This window comes from Alligator mississippiensis, chromosome 12 (assembly GCF_030867095.1).
Source record: "Alligator mississippiensis isolate rAllMis1 chromosome 12, rAllMis1, whole genome shotgun sequence".
In the NCBI taxonomy this organism is placed as follows: Eukaryota; Metazoa; Chordata; order Crocodylia; family Alligatoridae; genus Alligator; species Alligator mississippiensis.
In genome coordinates, this window is record NC_081835.1 from 23,190,634 (window position 1) to 23,198,067 (window position 7,434).

Below are 7,434 nucleotides of genomic sequence, written 5' to 3' on the forward strand. Positions count from 1 at the left end.
TTACTGTATGGAAGATGAATCTACACATTTCAAATATCAATTTGGCATTTTCCAAGCCTGAAGACTATATTTTCTGAAATACATTTATATGCTTTAATGTCAGCAGGCAAGTCTATTTGTGTGACACAGGGCAGGACTCCACTCTGCTCTTAATATTCGTAGCACTTTAGCAGCTGAGGGACAAAATCAAGACAGCAACCCCACTGTGCAGACAGACAGGTGGACTGCACTGAAGAGGTTATAGTCTAGTTTGATGTGATCTAGTGAAAAAGAGTAGATGAAAATAAGAGAGAATGAGGGTAAAAAAGAAAAGCTCATACAATTGTTTAACTCTATCACTACCTCCTTTAAAGAAAACTGCATGACTGAGCCCTGCCCTCATGCTGCTGTCCATTAAATTCTTCTTCTACATACTTCTAAATGAGCCTCATCCTGTACCACTAAGGTCAATGAAAATTTGCTATTGACTATACTGGAAACAAGATCAGGCCCTAAAAGCTAAACTGAAAGCCAAATTTTGGATTATAACCAAGGAGTTGAGAATGGGTCCTTTGTGCCCCACCCTGGTCCCAGCTGGCTCAGTGCTGCTCCAGTTCTTTACTACTCAGCAATTCCATGGCTACTCTAAACTAAGTCAGCAGGCTGCAATCACCAAGGCTGCCTCTGGCAGCTTTGTAGGGATTCCACGCTCACACCCTATTAGCAAAGCACCAGGGCAGGTTTGGGTTGAAAGCCTCTCCAGCAACGCCACATTACCTAATGACTCCCTTAGGCAGGGAGAATTCTCAAGTTGCCAGCTAAGAGAGTTTCAGGGCAGTTTGCTCTATTCTGACAATTGTAGCTGAGGATTTGTTCTTAAAGTTTGTTGAAAGATGCATAATAGTGATACTAATAAAAAATAGTCATGCCAAGCTTAAATATGCAGCACTTTTACATACTAAATTGCAAAAAAAAAAAATTTAAAGGACCATCAATGGTATTATCCATTTTACAGTTGGGGAAACTGAGCCACAGAGAGGGAAGTGTATATTTTCTCACTTAATTCCATCAGCTGTGCCAGTTTGTTTCCTGATTGCACTGGCAAGGAACTTTCAGAGATTGTCAGACACCCAAATTCCCACCCCACATTGAAAAAAAGTGTGAAATTACTCACAGAAATTAAAGTTCCTACATCTCAGGTCTCAGAACCAGTGCAAGGTTACATTTTGACAAGATCAGGTCTTTTGGCTTTCCCCACCATATTATGACAACCTAAATTACTATTTTTAACTTCATTTAAAAAACTAAAACTAAAAACACTAAAAATACTAAACATAAAAATAGAACTTTATATCATGTATTATGATGTAGACTATAAAATGTAGGGTATATTAAAATATAGTAAAGGCTATATTAAAATAAATATTAATACATGACTAGAAGATAGCATCAGCATATACAAGTAGTTAAAATCAATTAAAATGATCAAATGAAAATGTATCTTAATGATATGAAATGAAAAGTCCAAACAAAATGTTCATACTTTTTCCTATCAAAAAACTTGTTGGAATCAGCACAGTTCCATGAAATATTTTGATTTTAGCTAACCTGATTTTTTTGGAGAGGAGGGGGGTGAGAAAATGGTGAAAATTTTTCATTAGAACTAGTCCTTTCTTTTTATTTTGCTTATTTCAATATGTTTAGTCTCTGTGAACCCACGCCAGTGCTCAGGGAAACCAATAGATGAAGTCGTGGTTAAGGTTTTTGGGTGTGGGTTATTAATTTTTTACACTGAGTAAACAGAGAATTCTGAGCTTGTAAAGGTTCACAGAATAACTCGGGAAAGGTATGTTATTTATATCTAGTTAAATGAGATACAAACCTATATGAAATCCACCATTGTGTATGTATGTATTAAATATAAATGTGATGTATATAAGTAGAAATACGCTCTCAAAGACCTAAACAATTGGGAAGGTTTTCTGTTCTTTGGCGTGAATATTTCAATCAATTAAAATTCTTTGAAAAATGAGTTTAGGTTTCCTGCCTGAGAAGTAGAATACACGTATTAGAAGAGTGACTAACCGAGTAACTAAAGCTGAAGCAGCACACGCTGAAGCAACCGAGTCACCATCGACAACAGCCTCAGAATGTACAGTGCCAGGAATGGAAATCATAGGCTCCTGCATGATGCGATCACCACTTCCTTGATTTACCTGACAATATGATGTAATTGCAGATTATCTATGTATGTAATGAACATAAAACCCCCTGTACTATGTGTGAAAAAGAATACCTGCATATGTAAATGCCATTTTCTTAAGGTAAAAAATAAAAGCTACAGCATGGAACAAGTGTGGAATTTCTGGGAAAAATGCTAATACACTCATAATTGTGCAAGAAGGAAAATCAGAATATGTAGAACATATTTAACTGGATGACACACAGGCACACAACACACAAACACTTTATCAGCACCGAACAGATTCAATTTCATAGCACAAATGAGTAGGTTAGTGTCTATGAATTTGATGTAATGATTGTGTTTTGTTTTTCAGGCACAAATGCATATGCATAATCACAGTGTTTATGAGTGCATCTACTTTTGCGCTTTACTGCAGAGTTGACTAATTAGCTCCATAGTATGTGTCACATCTACACATGCACCAGTATTAGGGCACAATAAATTAATTAACTCTGTTGTAAGATATTAATGCTCGGGACAGTACCAACATGGCTACAACCAACAACCCTGCATCTTATGGCAGAGTCATTTACTGTGCAGAAATGCACGTGTTGGAATGTGTTGGAATGATATTATAGGCATTATGGTCCAGGAAGTATGCAAGAAGAAAGGTTTTTTGGGAGGTGATATCTTTTTTGTACCAGCTGCATGATTGGGATAAAATTAGACAAGCTTTTGAATGCAAGACAATCTTCACAAGACCTGAAGAAGAATACCTTGTGTTTGAAAGTTTGTCTAACTTTATTCCAACCGTGCAGTTGGTCCAATAAAAGATACCACTCAAAAAAATCTTTACTTGTTTTAGTGTTTATATCAGATTGATGGAGGGGACTGAAGGACTGAGATCATGAGCATTCAGGAGGAAGGAAAAAAGGGTAAAAGAAAAAGGGTAAATGAGAAAAAGAAATGTGGAACCTGGAAAAATGTTGTTTTGCCAACCTTGGTGCATCTTTTATATTATTAACAAGTCACACCCTATATATTAATCTTCATGTGTAACTACAGTGATGTCAATGGGAGTTTAATCTATATAACAGGATAGAATTAGACCCATTATTTATTATGAAGGAATCTTTAAAATATAATGATAAATGTTTAGAATTAATCTATCAATCCAACGTTTACAGATAGTAAATTTGAACTAGATCTTAAAATAGCTTTTATATCTTCAGCTGCTTTAAACTTCATAGCTCCAATTGTTGGATCCCCATATGTAGGCACGTGTGATTTGTGACATCACAAACCACATGCATGGAACATTAAAACATGCTCTCCGCTGCAAATTTGCAGAGCAGGAACAAAATTTGCTACTGGGATTTCCTGGTAGCAAAAAACCCCCAAATACCCAGAAAAAAATGGCATGGTGCAGGCTACAATAGTGTGCAATGGAACGGAGGCTTGACCCTCCAAGGGGACACTCTGGCTACCTGTCAGAACATCTCCACTCCTCCATTTGTGTCTCAGGCTGCTCCAGCAAGCTGGGAGGAGCTGGGCAAGGGCAGTTTGCACAAAGTGGAACACAGTGTCCCGCAACAAAATGCATATACAGGGGTGTGCACTGTGGTACAAAGTAGCAGTGCAGATTTGTGCTGCTACTATTCATGCTACTGCAGGCACACGGCCCTGTGTATCTGGACACAGCCATTGACTCCAAGGAAGCTAGGCTTATCTGTCCAACTGAGACTTGGGCTGCTCACGTACGACCAAATTCAATGCTCACTGAAATCAGTGAAAAGGCTTCCATTGACTTTCATGGGCTTTAAAACACACCCATAAAATATGTGTGGTCAATGTACATACTTGGATATCAGGTCAGACTTACTTGAAACTTAAGTCCTCGAGAAAGGCAAGCAACTGAAGAATGTCCTGGAAACTATAAAAAATACTTGAGCAGGAAATGAGAGCCTACTTACAATACTGGAAGAAAAACTGCATATGGGTTATGTAACTCATCCGAATATAATTAGATATTGTGGATCTTCCTTCCCTTCTGACTGAATATTACAGATGAGTCAATGAGTGAAGCTTATTCCAATGGGAACTGTTTTTGATTAATTTTTATATATAAAAATGACTCCAACCTATGTAACCAACCCGTGTCTTTCTCTAACAATAGCTCGCCTAGAAAATATTTTACCATTATCTGAGATTTAAAAGTAGATTTCAAAATAGACATTTGTTATTTTACTTCAGAAAAAAACCATGAAATGCTAAAATATATATCATGCAAAAGGTCTGAGTGTTGACACACTGACAAAAGCCAATAAATCCGAATGTAAAGTTCACGTTCCATGTCAAGAAAAGCAGCATAAAAACAGTTAAGAAAAATGGGTCAGTCCTTTCATGACCATGTTGGTGTAAGTATACATTATTTGCATTTAAAAAAAAATGATTTTTTTAGCTTCATAATTGTTTCTAATGACACTGCAATTCTGGTTGTTTAGCTTGCAATTGGCATGCTTTTCCTTAACTTTTTTCAACTGTTGAATTTATTCTTCAATTTTTTACTAATAAGTTTCTATATAGAAACTGAATATCTATAACAAATTATGTATAGAATATAAACTCCCTTTTATTAAAATACATCTGCCCCTCTGGGTGTAAAGATAATCTTCCAAACAGAAATTGCTCCAGTAATTATTTTTATTGAATATATTGCTCAGTGTTACACAAACTTGAGTAGAAAATATTTTGTACAATGCCTATACAGTGCATATACAACTCTTGGATAAGTAAAAAAAAAAGTGTAACTTGAACAAAAACCCAATAAAATAATACATTTAAAGAAGTTTTTAACCTTAGCATACGTTTCTAATATTTGTCAGGCTTTGTTTTTGTTTTTTCTCCATATCATTTAAAACAAATTCAATATACCATGGATTTAAAACAAAATCCTGTTTTAAATTGTAAAATAGAAATAGATCTATCAAGCAGCTATGGCATTTCTGCATCTCCTGTCGAATGTGTGTCTTAAACCCAACAACAATTTTTTACCCCATTTCCATTGTCAGCATTGACAATATTAAATAGTAATAATTCAAAATGTTTGAAGAACCTGAAATTCATTAATTCAACAGTTAAAGTGGCCAAATTTTACTGCATTTTTAAAATGTAATTATCAAATGAGTATGCCTTGAAGAGTGTTTCCATGTTGGTCATTTTGTCATCATTACACACAATAAATAAATAAAAAGAAGCCCCCCACTCATCGCTATAATGTGATTTAAAAATGGTTCCATGTGTAGGCAAGAATTCCCATGCATTATAAACTGTAGGATCCCTGTTTTAAAACAGCATATTGTCTCTAGCTTTGGGGCTGAAAAAGAAACAAGCAAGCTGTGACAGAAGTACAAAGATTTGAGATCCAGGGAAGATTCATCTGAAAAAAAAGGTGTGATGGGCTCAGAAGTGGAATTAGGTTGAGAATCCTTGATTTAGATGTTTAGGATAAAATTCTGGTCCAACTGAAATCAATGACAAAACTTCCACTCATTAAAATTGCACCTGGATTCATTTCACTGTGTATATCCAGGAACATCATAGAGCAAATATCTTTGATTTGAAAAAGAGTGAAAAAGATAAGCACTGTTATAGGAAAATATTATGCAAGTAATTCTTAATTCGTAACACCCCCAAATGAAAAGATTAATAACATAAAGCCTCTAAACAGTATTATATTATGCATTTCTCTTTTAAAAATATTATAATCATATGCTAATATATCCACCTACAGCATTTCCTACTTTAATTTAATTTTTTTTTTAAATCTGCATTATGACATCACCTAATCATACATCATTTCTCTGGGCTTTTATGCGGATTCTTAACATTTGCATTAACAACAGAATTTAAGAACGTACCTAATGTAAATCCTTGAATCTCCTAGGGGCTAGGAATGAAATGTAATGCTAATTTGATTTAGTAATTTGTTCTCTCTCCTCAGAAACACACAATTACTGCTTTTGAAATACTTTTTTTCTTTTTCCATCAGGCTTGGACTAAATTGAAAACTGAGTCGGCAAGCAAAGCCCAGGCTGGGAACATAACAGACTTCTACTACTTGGTCTGTTACAAGCCAGAACATACAGTGCTGTGAGATTTATTTCTGAAAATGGCATGTTCATTATCATATTTTTTAGCAAATGGAAAGAAAATAAGTGTTCTAAAGCATTCCATAATAATCTTACCGTGAAATGTGAGATGAAAAGCATTTGTGAACGTGTGTGCTTGTGTGTGTGTGTAGAAATAGTTTATCAAATGAGTGGTTTCCTGTCTTGATCTGTACATTTATTTTCTTCCATGGAAGGAAATGGAAATAATTGATCTGCCTCCCATCAGTACATAAAAGAGATTGTCGGCAATTTTGTTTTCTGCAGGAACACTTACACATTTGATGTTGTAGTAAACAGTAAAGATCACCTACAAAACCTGTAGCAATCACAAGACTGGGTAGGCACACCCACGGGACTGATGCATTCCATGATTTGTAAAATGTGGATTTCTTTGCTTTCTCTCTCTCTCCCTTTTCTCCTTCTCTCTCTTTTGAGGATACAGGATGTCCCTCCAGGTTCTGCAGTCTGGGTTTGATTAAATAATTATAAACTTCAAGCAGCAGCTCTATCATTTACGTTCCTGAACATGCCAACATGTGCCTTTTGTGGTGATGCCAACCAATACCAAAGCTTCTCTCATTATTGTCATTGAAAATACAGTGGTTCAACGTTTGTGCTATTTCCTGGATTTTGGCGATATAATGTTGCCCAGCAATTTGCTGTTGGTGCCAACGACACTAAAGAACTTTATAATAAATCCTTTCTATATTTACTCAATCCACCACTGTGTCACTGAAATTAGCATTTTATGATCTTATGCTCCAAAGCACCTATTTTCTTTTTTAACTCCATGCTATTATGAATCCTAACAGAAAATCCATCAAAGCCTGGTTAGCTTCAGCTTTTTTGTATAATGATTGCTGTCTGTTGTGTTTGTTTTTTGAAAGGATGTGGAGCTTGTAACTTCATGGTAGACGATAGTAAAGATAAACCAAACTAACAAACAATACAGAGCATTTTATTTAACAGTGCTGCAGAGAGACTGCTTTAAAAGTCAGATGCTGCCACTTCATGCACAGCTGAAGTACAGAAAAACAATTCATAAAAAGTGAAATGGCATTAAACAGAAATGTGGCCAAATCCTGCTCTGAGCTACAG

The 7,434-nt window shown here is 35.6% G+C and overlaps 1 long non-coding RNA gene across 1 annotated transcript in view; it reads left to right on the plus strand.

The window, feature by feature from the left end:
• LOC132244519 (uncharacterized) overlaps positions 1–7,053 on the plus strand; it is a 71,846-nt gene extending 64,793 nt beyond the window's left edge. Inside the window, exon 2 of the long non-coding RNA XR_009456076.1 lies at positions 6,216–7,053. This is a non-coding gene — a long non-coding RNA (uncharacterized LOC132244519). The remainder of the gene's footprint in view (positions 1–6,215) is intronic.
• The last annotated feature ends 381 nt before the right edge of the window (positions 7,054–7,434 follow it).